Raw genomic sequence first — 20,277 nt, 5'->3', positions numbered from 1 at the left:
GGCTATTGTGTTTGAGCTGGTACATCTTTAGATTCCGCATGGATTAGCAGCAGTGTACTCCGTCAGATGTTTGAGCTGACAGGCACGTGGAAAGTGGTGCGGCTTCACGCTCTGATGCTACGATTTCGGATAAACACCTAGTGCGTCATGTTGCTACTCCCTGTTCTACAAAGGTGGCCAAACTTTGATTCCTGCCCGTTAATTGACCCGCCATTTTCCCGTCCACTTATTTACACCCCCCCCCCCCCCCCGAAGGATATTTAAGGCGCACAGGCGATGTACTCCGTTGTTTGTGTTCTTTCAAAATAATTGAAATGTTTGAAGTAATTTTCCTTTTTTTAAAATTGTTAACAAATGCTAATCGTCTCTGAATAACTCCGAAGCTTTACACGTCCTGGACTAGGGTAACATCATCTTTGATGAGCCCTAGTCACCAAAACTGTTCGAAATTTTAAAAATTGTTTGTGTTTTCGTAAATATCCAGCATTCAATTTTTTTTCACAATTTAGAAAAAAGTTCTCATTTTTTAAAATGTCCTCTAATCTTGGCATTGACTCGTCATTAGCGGTAGTGTACTCTGTTAGATGTTTGAGCTGACAGGCACGTGGAAAATGATGTGGCTTCACGCTCTGATGCTACGGTTTCGGATAAGGCGAGTGATAGGCGCCGGAGCGTCGGCCCAAATTTGGGCCGATCGTACTAGCACCGTAAGATAAAACAATAAGAAGCCGCACGATTCCCGTCTTCCTCCTCCTCGGGCGTCTTCTTCTTTCATGGACAACCGCGCTAGCCTCAAAGCACCTCCCCCGCGTCTCCCATGTCGCTGCCCTCGCTGCCGATCGCCACCGTCGTCACCGGTCGCCTCCTGCGTTTCTCACCAACAAAAGTGAGCCCGTGGTTGCATCTCCCCGTGGCGACGATTGCAACTCTGTGGCTGTTGCTTGCGAGCTCGCCGGGGTCGCTCACCGACTCACCGTCGCCGCTCGTCGGGCCTGCTCACCGATTGGATGGTTGCAGCAAAAACCAGTTGCTAAAAAAACTGGTCCTAGCTCCGCTTCAGGCGGTTCCAGCAAAATCAAATGCTCGTTGTAGCAAAATCAAATGATGGTTCTAGCAAAAAAGAACAAATTGCAGCAAAAGAAATAAAAAATGTGTCTCACCGCCACACCTCACTAAAAACATTGGTTCCAGCAAAAAACTCTTTGGGTCCCATCGCTGTTGAAGCAAAACAAATCACCCGTAGCAGCTATCTGTGTTGCGAGTTCCAGCAAAGAACTGACGGTGCAGCTCCCTATCATGCAGCTCCCATCAATCCGATTGTAGCAAAAAATTGCATTGGATCCAGCAAACCAAGAAAACGATGGTAGCAAAAATTGCAAACACAAAAATGAAAGATGTCCCCTAGCAGAAGTAAAAACCGCCGATGTAGCAAAAAATCAAGCTCGTTCCAGCAAACCAGAAAGTTAGTGGTAGCAAAAATAGTATTGGTTCCAGCAAAGCCAAACGCCTCTGGTAGCAAAAAGGATTACTTGTTCTAGCAGTAGGGAACACTGGTTCCAGCATCATCGCATGCCGGCGCAACTCCGAGATGAACGGCAAGAAAAGAAACATCAATCTCCTTTTCCAAGAGCAGAGCGTGTGTGTTGCATGAGCTTGAGCCCAACCTCGTGGGATCCATGGCGGAGTGCGCATGTCAGGAGAGAAAAGGAAAAAAAAAGTACGAACGAGTTCACTCCTCACATGGATCTATGGCGGAAAAATGTTGCGGGAAGCAAAGAAGGCAACAAAAACAAGCTCAAATTCATGGGGATTAGGTGTGGATTTCTGGAGAGAACACACAAAGGAGGAGAAGGAGAGACTGAGAACCGGGGACTGAAGGACGAGCAGAGCGAGGATGCCTCGCGTGGTCTCCAGAAATTGCGAGGGGATAACATGAAAGTGGTGGGGATAGAGATAAGATTTTGTCGGTGGTGGGCCTGGGCTGCCTAGCAACGCGAGTGAGCGGACCGGCCGAAAGCTCGGCCGGTCGACCGTATACAGGGATTTCCCTTCAAATAAACGCGTAGTACTACGTGATGTTGCTACTCGCTCTTCTACAAATGGGCTCGCCTGAAATGAGCGCTGTACTGGGCCAGCCAAGCGTGCGGGAGGCAAGGCACATCCTCAAAAAATTTCTGTTTTTATTTTACTTTTTGTTATCATTTTTCTTCTATATTTTTATTTTTATTTATACTTCCAAATATTATAAATGTATATTTCAAACAATCTTAAGTAAATATTTTTAGAAAATGTTAATCATGCATTTAAAAAGTATTAAATATGCATAAAAAATGTTTCTCATTTACACAAAAATGTTTTTTTCAAATGTGTATGAATAACATTATTGAGTATTAATCAACTGTCGGAAAAAGGTTAAGCAACATTTAAACAATGTTAAATGTGTATAGAAAAAATGTTTCTCGCGTATATGAATTTTTTATATTTTTTACAAATGTGTATGAAAAAGTTGATCATGTATTTAAAAATTGATAATGAAAGACTCCAAGTCCAATCCTATTCCTACTAGGACTCCCTTTTTTCCTTCTCTATGCACATGGGCTTTTGAGGACTTAGTGCGCCTAGCCTAATAAGTCCAGGGCGCCTCCTCTCAGCCCATGCTAGCCCTTGGAACGTGGTGGAACCACTTGTGGACTTCCGGACCCCTCCGGAATCCTCCGGAACCTTCTAGAAACTTCACGGTACAATACCGAAAAACTGCACCTTTTTTCGGAACCCAAAATATGACTTTCCATATATAAATCTTTACCTCTCGGCCATTCCGAAACTCCTCATGACGTCCGGGATCTCATCCGAGACTCCGAAAACAACATTCGGTTACCAATCATCAAATATCCCAATACTACTCTAGCGTCAACGAACGTTAAGTGTGCGACCCTGCAGGTTCGAGAATCATGTAGCCATGACCGAGACACCTCTCTGGTTAATAACCAATAGCGGGACCTGGATGCCCATATTGATTCCACATATTCCACGAAGATCTTTTATCGGTTGAACCACGATGTCAAGGGTTTGGTTAATCCCGTATGCAATTCCCTTTGTCCGGCGATATGTTACTTGCCCGAGATTCGATCGTCGGTATCTCCATATCTAGTTTAATATCGTTACCGGCAAGTCTCTTTACTCGTTCCGTAATACAAGATCGCGTGACTAACTCATTAGTCACATTGCTTGCAAGCTCTTTAAGATGTTGTATTACCGAGAGGGCCCAGGGATATCTCTCCATCATACGGAGTGACAAATCCCAGTCTCGATCCATGCCAACCCAACTGACACCTTCGGAGATACCTGTAGAGCACCTTTATGATACCCAGTTACGAAGTGATGTTTGGATACACACTAAGTATTCCTCTGGTGTCAGGGAGTTACACGATCTCATGGTCTAAGGAATAGATACTTGACATGAAGAAAGCTATAGCAAATAAACTAAATGATCTGATGCTAAGCTTATGTTTGGGTCTTATCCATCTCATCATTCTCCTAATTATGTGATCTCGTTATCAAATGACAACTCATGTCTATGGTTAGGAAACCTTAACCATCTTTGGTCAACAAGCTACTGTAGTAGAGGCTCACTAGGGACACTGTGTTATCTATGTATTCAGACATGTATTTAAGTTTCTGGTCAATACAATTCTAGCATGAATAATAAACATTTATCATCAACACGGAAATATGATAATAACCAATTTATTATTGCCTCTAGGGCATATTTCCAACACTTCACTCTCCTCCAGCCATTCTAGAAGAAGTAGGTCAGTCTGGGGATGCCTCATATCAGCTCCAAGACCAACAAATTGAAAGAGTGCCAGATCGGGCACTCAGCATGCAAGCATTGAGTCTCTCACCTCCAAGAATCTGGAGTCTGGAAGCAAGTCTTGCAGAAAATAACCAGGAGATTATGGAAAGCGAATGATGTTGCACCAAGAATCCATACCTTCGCTTGGAGATTGATTAGAAGAGCTCTACCAACAGGGAAAAGAGTAGGTAAACATTCTAAGAAAATTAGCACCCTCTATGCTACATGTGGAATCGAAGAAGATGATTTGCGTATGTTTTTTAAATGCCCCTTTGCTCGAGCAACATGGTTTGCTAGACCTTGGCACATCAAAACTTATTTGTTAGTTCAAACATCTGATTCTTTAACTACCATCAATTCGAGTCTAGCCAAATCACATTACCCCCATGCCACCTTAAGCAACATTCTTACATTTTTGTTGTGTTTATGGAAGTCCAGGAATGATAATCTCTTTCAAAGGAAAGATGTTTCGCCTTTTCATGTCTTCAGCACATGCTATCTCAAGAAGCTTGACATTGGAATCAGGAATAAACGAACAAGAAAAATCATCGAATGTATATGACAACAAGTCCCAGGCTGAAGACAATTTTGTACAAGGGAATACTATTGATGCAGCTAACCTTTCAAATACAATTAAAATCTTCACAGATGCAGCCTGGAAGTATCAATGCGATGAAGGAGAAAAAAATGAGTAATAGAACATGAATTGGATATTTATATGCAGATACAACTGGGAGATCAAAAAAGTAAAGGCCACAATTTCAGCGGTTGCTACATCAGCACAATCAGCAATCCAAGCAGAAGCTCAAGGAATAAATCTAGCAGCAAGTATCATGGACAGATTGAACATACGAGAAGCAGCCATATTTACAGACAATCTTATTCTAGCTAGAGCACCTGCAACAAGAGACCTCCTATCTTTCAACCAGGACACTCGGACATCAGAAGTACTCTTGCAGAGTTCTATAGAACCATTGCAACCAAAAAGGTCCAAGTGTTCCATTTCCATGTTCGTAGAACTCAAAGCTGTGAGGCTCACTTTGCAGCTAATATAGCAATATCTCATAGTTTGTCTAATGAGCAGAGTTTTAGAATAAACTGTTGTAATGCTGAGCATCAAAAGTGGCATTGTCCCCTGATTCAGGTTGTTACAGATGTTAGAGAAAGGGGATATGTCATTACCCATGTAAACTGTTGCTAATTGAATATTAGGCGCCGAGCGCCTCTGTTTTGTTCAAAAATAAAATAAAATCAGCCGGTTGTTTTAGAGAATTTCCCTTGCTGCTTGGCGAAATATTGGCCGGTCTATTCCGTCGTTGATGCTCTTGATTACTCTTCAGCCTGAGAGTTGTGGTCTTATAGGTTTGTAAAAGAAGAGTCCTGATCTTTGTGCACTCACGGGTCATGATGAACTCAAGCAAAGAGCCAAGGAAGAGGAAGAGTTCCAAAAACAGCCCCAAGAGAAGAGATGGAGAACAAATCATGTTGGATGGGTTCCTGGTTCCGCACTAGTTAGGCGGCGACTAGGCTAACTCACCGTGTCCGTGTCCAACTCCAGCATCTGCGTGATCTACTACGTACTCCCTCCGTTCGAAATTATTTGTCGCAGAAATATATGTTATGTATCTAGACATATTTTAATTCTAGATATATCTATTTTCACAACAAGTAATTTTGAACGGAGGAAGTACGCGCGTGTCCGTGTTCATCATATATCTACGTTTGCAGAGACGTCCGTACCTCGGCTCGTCAAGATCGAGAAGCGTATCGAGATGGATCCGACGAGGGGTAGGATGGTGCCAACGGTACCCCGCCACGCCGGCTCGTCGTCGTCGGGGTGGCTCGGCATGATGCTGCCAATGTTGCTCCGCCACCTCCGGTCGTCGGCGTGGCTCTACCTGACGCCGGTGCTCGCGGCGTGCGTGCCGCTCGCGGCGCTGAGGGCCTACCTCGAGCTGATCCTCCGGCGTTCACTCCGCCGGCTCCTCCCGATCTTCGACCCCTACATCACGCTCGGCATCACCAGCAAGCGCGAGGACTACATCATGGAGAGGGTCAAGTCGGTCGACACCTACGACGAGATCAAGGCGTACCTGAGCGCCGCCTGCACGCGGGAGGCGCGCCAGCTCCTGGCCGAGAGCGCTGACGAGGGCAGCGGCTTCGTCATCAGCCTCCGGGAGGGGCCGGATGAGGTGGCCGACGAGTTCCAGGGCGTCACCATGTGGTGGTCGGCGGTGCCCGAGGGCAACCTCCATTGGCAGAAGTGCTGTCGGCTCACCCACCAGTGCCACCGGAAGCTCGTCGTCGACGAGTACCTCCCGCACGTGCGCCGCTGCGGCCGCGAAGCCATGTCCACCAACCGCGGCCGGAGGATCTACACCAACAAGGACATCGCCTACAAGTACGTACTACGTACTACTATCTTGTTTTTTTATTACTCTCCCATCTCCAATCCCATCCAATGGTAGTTCGCTGCAGTAAGCGGCACAGACTGGCTGGTGGGAGATGTTTCGTGACGGGGCTGGCGACGCGGTTGGCGAACCCAACACGCTACGGTGGTTGGCGTGGTCCGCCGTCAACTTAAAGTCGGTGACGTCTCCCACGTACCACCGGGGCGCGGTGGTACTCCGCCCGCACACCACGACGGTGCATCTCGTCGACGAGCGGGGGTGTACGGTTGACAGACGCTCGGGGGGAGGGATCGTGTTGACCCCGGGGGATACGGTCGCGTTTCCCTGCCACGTTGCACATATCGAGGAGGAAATCACCGGTGGGGATGGCGTCTCGGGAGCCGGCGATGGAGGTAATGCGGCCAGTGGGAGAGCAATTAAGGCGGGTGGGGGATTAAATTCGAAGGAATCCGCTCAGATTTCCCCTCATCCCACTCTTCCTCTCCCGCACGCCTCATCCACTGCCCTGCTTGCTCGAGTTCGCGGCGAAGATGGTGGAGATCGACGAGGAGAAGATGCACTAGTAGGAAAAGGGCTATAGATGGAAATGACACTAATGGCGCACCAGACAAGTGGTGCGCCATTAGTATATACTAATGGCGCACCAGCCTCTGATGCGCCATTAGTGTTGAAACTACTAATGGCGCACCCTGACCACGGTGCGCCATTAGTACCAAATTTTTTTTTTGAACTAGTGCGCCTGTCCAAACATACTAATGGCGCATCCCCTGGTGGTGCGCCATTACTAGTTGTAACTAGTAATGGCGCACCATCCAGGAGGTGCGCCACTAATGTTATTTTTTTATTATTGCTTTTATTCCTTTTTTTGCAAAAGTTCTAATGGCGCACCGCCAGGGGGTGCGCCATTAGTAACCTGGATTACTAATGGCGCATTTGTTGCTGGTGCGCCATTAGTAAGTGGGCAGCAACAAGATATTTTGAACAGCCTCTCCTCCCACACTCACTTTCTCCCCACTTCATTCTCTCCACCGCCTCCTCCTTGTCTCGGGTGCCTCCTCTTTTTCACCTCATTTCCACCATAGATTCATTCAAATTAAGTGGTTAAGTTACCTTGTTTTGCTAGGTAAGTAAGGGGGGAAGCTATATTTATGTTGTTCTCCCTACAAACAATGTGCACATGCACTTTTTATGGCCTAGCTAGATCTATGTATGTTCGTGGTGTTGCATATGTTTGTGGTGTTGCATATGTGTTTGTGTTTGGAGGTGTACCGGTATTTGAAATGCGATAGTTGCCAATATTTTGCCGGAATGTTGATTCATTTCCGTTTCGGCGAGAATTTTGGCATTAAGCATTCTTTTTGGTCCTATTTTTAGGGAAAGTCATGCCAAATTTTTTCTTGGTTCTAAAATATCGTTTTGCTCTACCCCGCAGGCGACCATGGTCCGCACGATGACCGAAGGCATCGTGAATAGGTTTTTGAGGTCCGCGAAGGCCGAGATGCTTCAAAAGAACGAGACGGAGATAAGATGTCCGTGTCGAAGATGCAAGCTGAATAGCCTTATTGCGGACCCGGATTCCGGGCAGGTGCGGGACCACCTGCTCTTTGCGTGGTTTCATGGATGGCTATCGGTGGCAAGGTGATGATGATGACTACGAAGTCGTTCATGGGGGCCGGGCAAGAAATGAGGAAGGGCAGCAAGACAACCACCGCGGCTCGGGGGGGGGGGGGGGCGAGAAGACGAAGAATCCCCAGGAGATGATCACGACGGTGATGCTGTACACAGTCATCATGTAGAAGATGCAGGACATGATGATGATGCCGGCGGAGCAGACGACGTTGGACCATCGATGGGCTGGGTGCAGGACCCTCATATTCAAGAGCTGCTTCTCAAGCAGACGGATAACGCAAGAGCTGCCGCCCGAGAGAAGGCCAAGATGGATCAACTTGAGTTAGACGCGGTTACTCCGTTGTATGAAGGATGCAGGCCCGAGGATACCCGCCTGAAAGTAACGCTCATGGCTCTGGAGATGAAGGTAAAACACAAAATGACCGACGCATGCTTCGACGAGAACATGTCATTCTGGCACGAACGTCTTCCCAAGGGGAACAAGTGCCCGACCAGTTTGGAGGAGGCAAAGAAAATCGTGTGTCCTCTGGATTTACCGCACGTGAAATACCATGTGTGCATGAACAATTGCATCATTTATCGGGATGAGCACGCGGAGTCTACAATATGTCCGGTGTGCGGTGTCACTCGATACAAGAAGAGGAAGAAAGCTCCTCGAAAAGTGGTGTGGTACTTTCCGATCACTCCTCGTCTGCAGCGGTATTTCGCGGATCCTAAGGTAGCAAAGCTCCTGCGTTGGCACGCGGATAGGGAGGAGAAGAAGCGAGAAGATGACGCAAATGATCCGGAGATAGATAAAAAAGACAAGATGCTGAGTCACCCTAAGGATGCGAGCCAGTGGCAAGCATTGAACTTCGAATACCCAGAATTTGGGAACGATCCAAGAAACATCGTGCTGGGCGCGAGCACCGATGGAGTCAATCCGTTTGGCAGCCAGAGAAGCACACATAGCACCTGGCCTGTGTTTGTGTGGATGTACAACCTTCCCCCCTGGTTGTGCATGAAGAGGAAGTACATTCACATGAGTATGCTAATTGAAGGGCCGAAACAACCAGGGAACGACATCAATCTGTATCTGGGGCTGCTGAAAGAGGAGCTTGACACGCTGTGGAAAACGCCAGCCAATACGTGGGACGCTGCAGAGAAAGAATATTTCCCTATGAGAGCCGCACTGCTCACGACGGTGCACGACTATCTCGGTTACGGATATCTTGTGGGGCAGGTAGTCCACGGATTTTCTGGATGCGTAAGGTGCATGGATGACACAACGTATCGCCAGCTAGATAGAGATCCCGGGTCTTCGAAAACCGTGTTCATGGGACATCGAAGGTGGCTTCGCGACGATGACCCGTGGAGGAAACGCAAGGATCTGTTCGATGGTGAAACCGAACCCCGAAAACGCCCGTGTACGAGGAGCGGCGAGGAAATAGACAAGCTGTTGAAACATTGGAAAGACTGCCCACTGCCGGGAAAGAAGCAAAAGGCGCCAGAGCCGGGAAAGAAGCAAAAGGCGCCAGAGCCGCTGCTGAAGGTATGGAAAACGAGGTCTGTTTTCTGGGACTTGCCGTACTGGAAGATCCACCGTGTGCCTCACAGTCTTGATGTCATGCATATCACGAAGAACGTGTGCGAGAGTCTGCTTGGTACCCTGCTCAACATGCCAGAGAGGACCAAAGATGGGCCGAAAGCAAGGGCAGACTTGAAATCAATGGGCATCAGGCAGGAGCTTCACGCTATATATGATGATGATGACGGTGATGGTGATGATGATGATGATGATGATGATGAGGCGAAGCAGGACACAGAAAGTCGTCGCAAAGGCAAAAAGGCCAAGAAGACCGGAAATGACTACCCTCCCGCGTGCTTCACTCTAAGTCAGGAGGAGATCGAGCAGTTTTTCACCTGCCTCCTAGGAGTAAAACTTCCTTACGGTTACGCGGGGAAGATAAGCGGATACCTAGACCCAGCGAAGCAGAAGTTCAGCGGGATGAAGTCTCACGACTGTCACGTGCTGATGACGCAAATACTTCCAGTTGCAATCCGTGGGATCATGGACGCGCACGTCCGTGAAACGCTATTTGGCCTATGCAACTTCTTCGACGTCATCTCTCGGAAGTCGATTGGCGTGAGGCAACTCAGAAGGCTACAGGAAGAGATCGTGGTGATACTATGCGAGCTTGAGATGTACTTCCCGCCCGCATTCTTCGACGTTATGGTGCATCTGCTGGTCCATATAGTGGACGATATCATCCAACTCGGGCCGACGTTCCTGCACAGCATGATGCCGTTCGAAAGGATGAATGGTGTCATCAAAGGATACGTTCGCAACATGTCACGTCCAGAAGGAAGCATAGCCAGGGGCTTTCTGACCGAAGAGTGCATCTCCTACTGCACGAATTATCTAGGCATCGAGAACCCCGTTGGTCTGCCCATCAACAGGCACCTCGGCAGGCTCGCTGGATGGGGTCACCGTGAGGGTCGCCGCGAAATGCATGTCGACTTCGAGGGTCGACTCGCCGACTTTGAAAGAGCAAACCTAGTCGCGCTACAACACATAGACGTGGTCGATCCTTGGGTGGTAGAGCACAAAACCTTTATTAAAAAGACGTACAATGACCGAGGCCAACAGAGGACAGACGGAGATACACTCAAAGAGCACAACTCATGTTTCACGCGTTGGTTCAAGCATAAGCTTCTGTCGTACCCTTTACATGAGGATTCTTCCGCGGAAGAACAACTCATATTCGCCTTGTCACAGGGCGCCGAGCACAACCTGATGACCTATGAGGCGTACGATATCAACGGCTACACATTCTACACCGAGGCCAAGGACATGAAGAGCGATGGTTATCAGAACTCCGGGGTAACGATGGAATCCTACACCGGTAACGACAAGGACAGATACTACGGAAGGATCGAGGAGATCTGGGAGCTGAGCTACGCTGGAGAGAAGGTCCCGATGTTCCGTGTCAGATGGGCCAAGAACGTCATAAAAGAAGACCGGTATTTCACCACCATGGTTATACCCGAAGCCAAATCCAAGACCGCGGGCGCAAACGTCACCGCGAAAAATGAGCCATGGGTACTGGCTTCCCAAGTGGACCAATGCTTCTTCATTACCGACCCGCCAAAGCCCAGTCGTGTTGTCGTGAGGAGAGGCAAAAGGAAGATCATCGGAATGGATGGAGTAGCCAATGAGCAAGACTTCGACAAGTACGGTGACCCGAGGATCGAACATGACGACGATGATGAAGTAGCAGCATACACCACAAGAAGAAGCAGGACCACCCTACCTAAAGGACGTCCGTTCCACAGAAGAACTCCATTTGCGAAAAAGAAGGGCAAGAAGATTGTGAACAGATAGCTAGCTAAGATCGATTGTATTTAAATCGTAGCCTTCATTTCTCGATTGTATTTCATGGGTACTTTTTGAACTATCATGAATATTTTTAAATTTCATGGACACTCGATCTCGATCCCCCTCCATCTCGATCGCTATCCCACCTCGCCAGATCCGGCCCCCCTCGCCGCCGAGCACCCCCCCAGTCCACCGGCCGCCGCCGCCGACCCCCCGCACCCTCGATTCCCCTACTCAACCGCCGTCGCCGACCCCCCGCACCCCGCGCACCGTCTTATAAAAAAAATTAGTATCAAATAGCTTTTTAAATGCTACTGTCTTATAAAAAAAATATTACTGTTATTATTTAAACAAGTTTGAACATATTTAAACATAAATAAGTATCAAACAGCTTTTTAAATGCTAAAAAAAATTTGTGGAGCCTGGGAGTCAAACCCAGGACGTCCTGGTGTGAGAACTGGCTGCTGACCAGTCGAGCTAGTAGAGTGGGCTTGACATAGATAGGTTCTGGTACTACATAACCTTTTGGCTCGAGTTGAAATAAAAAAAATACTAATGGCGCACCACGGTGAGGTGCGCCATTAGTATGGACATGCTAATGGCGCACCACGGTGAGGTGCGCCATTAGTATTGTGGCCCCCCTTCGCCCGATCCCCCCTTCGCCCGATCCCCCTTCGTCCGATCCCCCTCGCCAGTTCTCTCCCTCTCGATCCACCGCCGCCGCTGCCCTCGCCCTCGCCCTCGCCCTCGCCCTCTCCCTCCCTCGCCCTCTCCTCGCCGCCCAGACGCCGCCCGGACGCCGCGCCGACGCCGCCTCGACCCCGCCCCGACCCCGCCGCCCGGACGCCGCCCCGACCCCGCCGCCCGGATGCCGCCCCGGACGCCGCCCCGACCCCGCCGCCCGGACGCCGCCCCGGACGCCGCCCCGACCCCGCCGCCCGGACGCTGCCCCGCCGCCCCGACGCCGCCTCGACCCCGCCCCGACGCTGCTGCCCCACCTCGACCCCGCCCCGTCCACACCACCGTCGACCCGCCTCCCTCGACGCCACGGCGCCGCAGGACCTAGACTAGACGCCCAAGGTACGACCACCTCCTCCTTACTTCTCCATTCCGCAAGTCCATAGCCTCCTCTCACGTGCTTGCTTCCTTCTCCATTCCTACTACTACTCCCCTATCAGAACAGAACACCATTGATCATGCACAAAATTATGCTGGTGAGGCCTGATGGTCACCGCCAGTGGAACACAGGGAATCAGAAACTGAAATCCGGGTTTCAGGAGATAATCAGACATAACTGGAACACAGCTCCCAACTCAACTAACCCGAATTTGAAAGGAGTTCATCTCTATTTGTCAAATGGAGATAAAGATGGCGATTAGTACTACCCCTCAGCTTATCAGCAGTTAACAATCTCGATTTCGACTTAGAATTAGACACTCAAAGATACAAACAACTGCTGATATCCTAAAAATTCAGAACAGTATAGCTATCATTTTGAAGTTTGAAACTAAAAAATATCGACAGCAGTAATTGTTCTAAGATGGTTCAGGATAGTGGATCTTAGGCATTACATTTTTCTTTTTGATGAAATAGGCATTATATTTAAGCTGGCAGTACAGTAGGCATAACCTTCTACCTCACTTAAATAGTTGACAATTCTTTACCTTAGTCTTTGCATCCCATCAGCAAGCTTTTATTGGTGGCTCACCAAAACCAAACATCTAAAGGCATCCTCCTAGCCTCCTGGTACATCAATTTCAAGGTAGGCGAACCATGGTTCCATTTAACCAAGTGAACTTCCTTTTCTTCTTGCTAGGAGTTGAAAATTTGGCATTTGTGGTTGTGACGGTTAAATGAAATGGAGATACTCCTCAGTAACAGACCAGGTGAATAACTTATGTGCACAAGTGCAGCAGAAAATTTACAACAGACTAATTAGATTCATTTTTCTTTTGTTTGAGAGAGAGTTAGCTGGAATTTTTGAATAAAACGTAAGTCTAATCCCAGCGAAAAATTCAAGCTATCTTAACCTCCAATTTTGATCAAGTAAACTCAATATTTCTGGGACAGTTAGAGTATCCATCAATCATATTTGAACCTAATACCAATTCATTCATCTCCATACCACTGCAGACACAACAGAACAGAGGCACTTCATCACCCACGGCTGAGAAAGCAAGGTAGAATCACCACACTGGTGGGCACTTCATCACCCAGGTATAACTTTTACTAATTCATGAATAAATATATATTTTTCACTGCATACATACTATTTCTCTTTTTTTTCTATTCTTTTCAGATCAATATTGTTGTGATCTTTCATGTCTTTTATAACAGGGAAAATGGTTGTATATGATAGACATCGAACCGTTTCTGTAAACTGAGTACTAACTGAGTTCCCTAAAAAAAGAACCTTAGTACTAACTAAAATATGATGGAACAGAAAATACAATGAAATCAATACGGAACATGCTAGATAAATATTGCCATGAAACCAGATGACACTGATAATTTTAGTGGAAAACAAAGGACTCTTCTGTTATTTTTAGTGAAAAGTTGGTCCACCGACCACTCACATATCCAATTTCCATGATCCTCAACGGAAGTCAGAAACACAACATATCCATGGACTTCTCATTGTTCAAAATCTTCTCTTAGGATTAACCACAACAGCATATCGGGGGTTCAGGAATCAAAATATCAGTTACATCAAGAGTTAGCAATGACCAAACTGGCATGTAACAGAGACACTATAAAAGATAGCCAACATCCAGTTAGGCCAATTTTCTGAGGCTATTCCAAAATTAGACGGCATTTCCCCTTTGCAAGCGGTTGCATAGTCTTCAGCGAGGTGTGGTGCAGCTTCCTTGTGAGGGCATATGAACTTCTCCACAAATACCTTCTTGCTCAGCATGACTATGCTATAGTAGTCCCGGTACTGACCTAGCAATCCATTTGCCTTAAGAAACTGGATAATTAGAAGAAGAAACTGTCTCCTGATTTTGATGTATTTTGCCTAAAGTCTCTAATTTTGATGTATTTTTCTTAATTCAGCGAACCGTGAGATGGACTTAGAAGAAGAAACTGTCTCCTGATTGTAGTTGATTAATTAGTATATATGTTGTAGACTTGTAGCATACCTACCTCTATATGGTTTTATATTTCAACTTGATTTCTGAATATTCCAAACCACACGCGAAGTCCTTTCTTACAAGAAGAAGTTTCTCTTCATAACAGTGAACAAAACTACTGTCAATCAGCTCAGTTCTAGTGCTGTTGGATTTTTTTTAATTGGCTTCTTGCAGTTTTGAAAATTCAGTTTATTCGGTTACTGAAAATTCAGTTAATTCAGTTAGGCACACAAATTTCAGAACTTTTGTGTGCCCTAGTACTTGGTGTTTGTAGAAAACCAGGAGTGTCAATGGGACTAGAATTCACTTGTTCTTATATGGGTTTGTAAAACTTGTTCATGTACTGAACTACTAATGCCTTGTGATGCTCTGAATTACTTGTGATGCCTCTGAATTACTTGTGATCACATTGAGAAAGACTTGTAAAGATGATGATCATCTTTAACAGAAAACAATTTGTGATGATTTTGCTAGTTTGCTGGGTTTTGTCTCCGACCATCGTGTCGTGATGATTTTGCAGGTACCCCGAGAGGCCCTTGAGTTTGCCGGAATGTCGATTAACTTCCGTTCCGGCAAATTCGGGTACTCCATATGTCCTATTTTCAGCAAAGGTCATGCTGAAATTTTCCGTGAATTTTAGCATGACTTTGCTAAAAATAGGACATATGGGGTACTTGTGACTAATGCATAGGCCGGGGTATCTTAGTAGTTAATTAAGTAGGAGCAAGTGCCCCGGCGTACTTGTGACTAATGCATGGCTTTTAGGGTGCCTCGGTGTCGATAAAAACCGAAATGATGAAAAGTTAGGCTTTTAGGGTGCCTTGGCATCGAAAAACCCTCAATGATAAAAGCTTAGATTTTAGGATGCCTCGGTGTCGACAAACCCTAAATGATGAGACCATGATCTTGTTCCTTGACAATAACCAACTTTTTGACCAAACTTTGTTTCTATTTAGAGAGAAACATGGCCCACAACGATGAGGCCGGGGGTTCGGGCGGCAAGGCATTCTGGGAGCTGTCCCAGGAGATGGAGGAACAACCTCACTTGTATGAGGCCGCTGCCTTCCCCACCGATCCTGAGACCACGGATGGTGCCGCCGAGGATGACCACACTGATGCCACCACTGATGGTGCCGCCGAGGATGCCACCACTGATGATGGCGGCGCACGCACAGATAGCAGCCAGCCGAAGAGGCAACGGAAGGACCGGCGCCCGATCGTGCTCCGCACCCTCAAGGAGGAAGTTACTTAAGTGGACTCCAACGGGAATCCAACGGCGCCCAAACGAATAGTCAAGGGGTACTCGCTTCAGCTCGGGTGCATTGTCCGGAGCACCGTCTCGATCAACACCGAGAACCTGAGGCATCCTGACCGAGGGAATTTGCGCCACCTCCTCTTCACGAAGCTGCACGAACGATACAAGTTCCCCGCTGAATTCGAAAACACAAGCCTCAAAGGGAATAAAGTGAACAATGCTGCCCTCACGAAGATGAGCAAGGCCCTGTCTACTTGGAAAAGCAATGTGAAGAGAATGATCGAGAAAGGTGAGAGTTATGAGAAGATCAAGGAGAAAAATCCTTCGATCACCGAAGATGACTACAACGACTTCAAGATCAATTGCTCGAGCACCGCAAGCTCCCAATCAAGTGAGTGGGGGAAACAAATGCGGGAGCTGAACATAGGGGAACACACACTCGGTCCCGGCGGTTACAGAGTGGCGGAGCCTATATGGGACAAGGAGGAGGCGGACCGTGCCGAGCAAGGCCTACCGCCCCTCTTCGATAAATACGGTGACAAGCAGACCAGGAACTTTGTCAGGGCCCGGTACAAGAAGGACCCGAAAACAAAGGAGCTTACCACGGATCCGAAGACCAGGTGGCTTGAGCTTGTTCTGGTAAGGAATACACCCCCGCGTAATTAGCTCCATATGGTTGCATTCTAATTAATGAAGCCGAATTTCTAAATGGTTCACATTCCTTCCGCAGGCGACTGAAAGCAGTAGCGCGAGGTCGACTAAGAGCAACCCTTGGGACACCACTCTAAATAGGGGGTTGAATATAATGAAGAACAAGGATAAGCTCAGTAAGCCGACGTCAGCTGGTCGTGTGGCCGGCAAAGGCTTGTCGACAAAATGGGGGTCATACTATACCGCTGGTGTGCGGAAGGAGAAAAAGACCAGCTCGGAAAGCCAGGCGCGAGAGGTTCAAGAACTCAAGGCACAGGTGGCGCGGATTCCGGAGATTGTCCAAGAGCAAGTGGAACAACGACTCGGAGCGACGATCACCGCCCTTGTGCCTACCTTGATCTCGGGGTTGAGTGCGTGGATTGCGGGCGGCCAACAGGGGCCACCCCCGATTCCTAGCTTCACGGCCAGCAACTCGCATAATGCGATGGCGGGGCCATTGGTGCCTCCGGCGGAGGCGGCATTGGTGTCTCCGATGCCGGCACGGGAGCTTAATGCACCCGGGTGTACGCTGGCCGGCACCTCTTCAGCAAGCGGCCGCTCCGTCAACTGCACGCCCACCGTTGGTGGTGCCTCGACATTAGCCGAGCTCGACGCCATCATCACGGTAACTAATTAAGCCTCTCTCGGCCGAGGACTTCATCTCCTTGCCTTTGACTGGGCATCCCTGACGCCCTACATGTTTTCGCAGGGCGCCGCCGACGTTCCGTGCACTCTCCTCCACTTCGTGAACAACGAGTTGGTCGATGTCGCCAAGGGCAAAATCGTTCAACCGAGCAACCCCTTGTTCCACGGTACCCAGATGCCACCCAACTTGTTTAGGGTTCAACTGGTTCGGGTGCTGCCAGGCTGCGACGACTTGTTACCTCCGATTCGACCCGTCGGGGCCGATGATGATGACGTGATGACCCTCAGCGCCTGCCTGAGCTGGCCCCTGCTTTGGCCGAAGAGCCAGATTCGTTTGGGGGCGGGGGACACCACCCCAAAGACAACACCGCCAGTCGTGCCGGCGCCAAGTCGGCCCCATGGCAAGACCGCCATAACGGTGCCGGACATCCCTATGCCACTGGATCCAAACATGCATATGGCACAGGATCAGGACGACGACGACGACGATGATGATACATTTGGCAACGTCGATCAGTACTTTGCCGAGCATGGGTACGATGGCGAGGTGCGAAATATTATCAGCCCCAACACACTCAAGAAGGCGGTCTGTGAGCAGAACTCGGTCCCATTACAGGAGAAGAAGAAGGCACGCAAAAGAAAGACTAAGAAGGGTGCGAGCCAGCCGGCACCGAGTATGATCCGTGCTCAGGACGGGCCACCTTCACCGCAGGATATCTCGAGGAGGGTGCATGTGGCGGGTAGGGCGATGCTACCGACAAATATGCTCAATGCTGCAACCGGTGCTATGCGGAGTCTGCATGACAGTGTTCTTGCTTTGGAGAAGCGGCGTCTCAGGGAGAAGGATGTGGCATACCCGGTTTTCGCGGCCAAGGTGCCAGAGGGCAAGGGCTTTGTGGATAACTCCATCGGGCGTACGATCGTCCTGCGTTTTGATGACATCCACGCTATGTTGAACCTTCATCCGCTGCACTACACCTTCGTTTGGCTATTTTCGCTGAGTATGGAGATGCGGATCATTCGCGACAAGACCCCGGACATCGTGATAGTCGACCCCTTCTACATGCGTGCCAAGATCTTGGGCAGCGCTGGGGACCGGCAAGTCGCGAGTTCTTACCTCGAAGGCGTCATTCTGGCAAACCAAGATAAGGATAACTTCCTCGTGCCTTACTTTCCCGAGTAAGTCCTCCCCTCAACCGGCCCGTAACATATGAATTCTTACTTTTCGATCGTTTTTCTTTTAACATTCCGTGTTTTCTGCAGTGACACACGTTGCACGCTCATCCTCCTAAGCCCCAAATATTCCATGGCCACGTATTTCGACCCAGACCGTCAGTTGAACGTAGACTACACAAATGCCAAGAAGGTTCTTGATGATGTTCTCCCCGGCTACGCCCAATCTGGAGGCACCTTCACCAGGCCTATTCGTAAGTACGGCAAGCACGTGTTCTCCCACAATACGACGTTCTGCTGCGTCAAGCAGCCGTCTGGCGGTCAGAAGGGTGCCTACTACGCCATCCATCACATGCGGGCGATCGTACGGGACCATCATCAACTTCTGCTACCGAGTAAACTCAAAGATTGGGCCGCGAGCGTGTCGGCAATCCAGGACGCGGACCTCCGACAAGAATTCTTTCGCATCCAGTCGGAGTTTGCGGAAATCATCCATCAAGATGTCCTTCGTACCTCGGGGCAGTTCTACCTCAGAAATCAACCGTCCAACAGTGACATCGACACAATGCTACAAATGCAGGATGACAACGCCCGTTCTTTCATGACTCCCACGATAGACGGCGGCTTCATCCATGCTCCGGTCCCTTGAGTCGAGTTGTCTAGTTCTGAAACATCGATTGGCTCATGTTGTAATTAAACTTTAATGAACTTGTAGTATGTCTCTTTGGTTTCGAGAGTCGTTCAACTTAGATGTAATCGATGCTATTAATGTCTTCCTTTTCTCTTCCGATCATTCTGTTGCATAATTATATATTGCTTATGTATTGTCTGTGAATTGGTACTAACGTTTCGTTTGGCTAGTGCATAGCGATGCCGACGTATGTCGTGTACAAGGGTAAGGTTCCCGGAGTCTACGGTGACTGGGAGGAGTGTCGGAGACAGGTTCACCGATTCAGCGGTAACAGTTACAAAGGGTACACCACTAGGGCCGAGGCCGAATCTAGATACGCCCGCTATCTAGCGGGAGAGGGGAGGGAGCGTTGGAGGAACCGGATGAAGACGAGTTTCATCGTGATGATGCTCATCGTGATGACCGCAGCTCTCTTCTATGTGATGGTAGTTTAGATGATCGATATCGACTTGTAATGTGAAGACAAACTCGCTACTCGCGGTCTCGAGACTTGTAATATAATGTTCTATCTTTGTTCGGTCTTTTTAATTCGGAGACTAATATGATGAATTGTATTCGAAGACTAATATGATGAATTGTATTCAAAGACTAATCTTCTATTGTATTCGATGAATCTGTTGTTGATGTGTGCTGTCTATATTTTGTCAAACTATACATTTTGTAACCTGTGCAAAAAACAGAAAATAAAAAGATAAAAAAAACCTAATATTCATACTAATGGCGCATCACAGGACAGTGCGCCATTAGTATGACAGTGCATACTAATGGCGCATCACTGGGTAGTGCGCCATTAGTATGCTGCGGTTACTAATGGCGCATCCAGTGGTGGTGCGCCATTAGTATGCCAAAGCACCTGGGTATACATGGCCCCTGGGAGGCATACTAATGGCGCACGCTGGCCTATACTAATGGCGCACCCGCGGTGCGCCATTAGTATACCAGATACTAATGGCGCACCAGGTGGTGCGCCATTAGTAAAAATTACTAATGGCATGCTGTTAATGGCGCACCACAGATGCGCCATTAATGGCCATATTAGGTGCGCCATTAGTAGGGGTTTTTCTAGTAGTGATGCAGAGGTTCGCGGGCAGGGATGCGCGCCTGCGGATTCGCCTGAGAGAGATTGGAGCCTGGTACATGAGCAAGCGCGAGATGTATGCAGAGGCGGAGGCGATTTTGGGGAATCTGACAGAGGCGGAGGAGAAGTCGTTGTTCGGGCGTGGCGGGCGCAAGCATCCGCTGCAGGTGGTTCTGTGGGTGGCGGATCAAGCGGATTCGCTGGTGAGATCTGTGGCGAGGAAGTGGGTGGCCTTCACCATCTTCGCGACTGCAGATCTCGCCCCCGCCATGAGGGAATCAGCGCTTCGCCCTCGCGAGGGGGTCCTGGCTCTCCTTGCTCCAGGGTCGGCCATGGCCCTGATCGTGATTCGCGAGGATC

General features: G+C 48.6%; 1 pseudogene; it reads left to right on the top strand.

Annotated features, from left to right (window-relative positions):
* The first annotated feature begins 5,534 nt into the window (after positions 1-5,534).
* The window catches only part of LOC123039694 (AAA-ATPase At3g28610-like), a 59,229-nt pseudogene continuing 44,486 nt past the window's right edge, over positions 5,535-20,277 (top strand).

Source organism: Triticum aestivum, chromosome 2B, assembly GCF_018294505.1.
Source record: "Triticum aestivum cultivar Chinese Spring chromosome 2B, IWGSC CS RefSeq v2.1, whole genome shotgun sequence".
Taxonomy (NCBI): domain Eukaryota; kingdom Viridiplantae; phylum Streptophyta; class Magnoliopsida; order Poales; family Poaceae; genus Triticum; species Triticum aestivum.
This window is presented reverse-complemented; position numbering and strand designations above follow the sequence as displayed.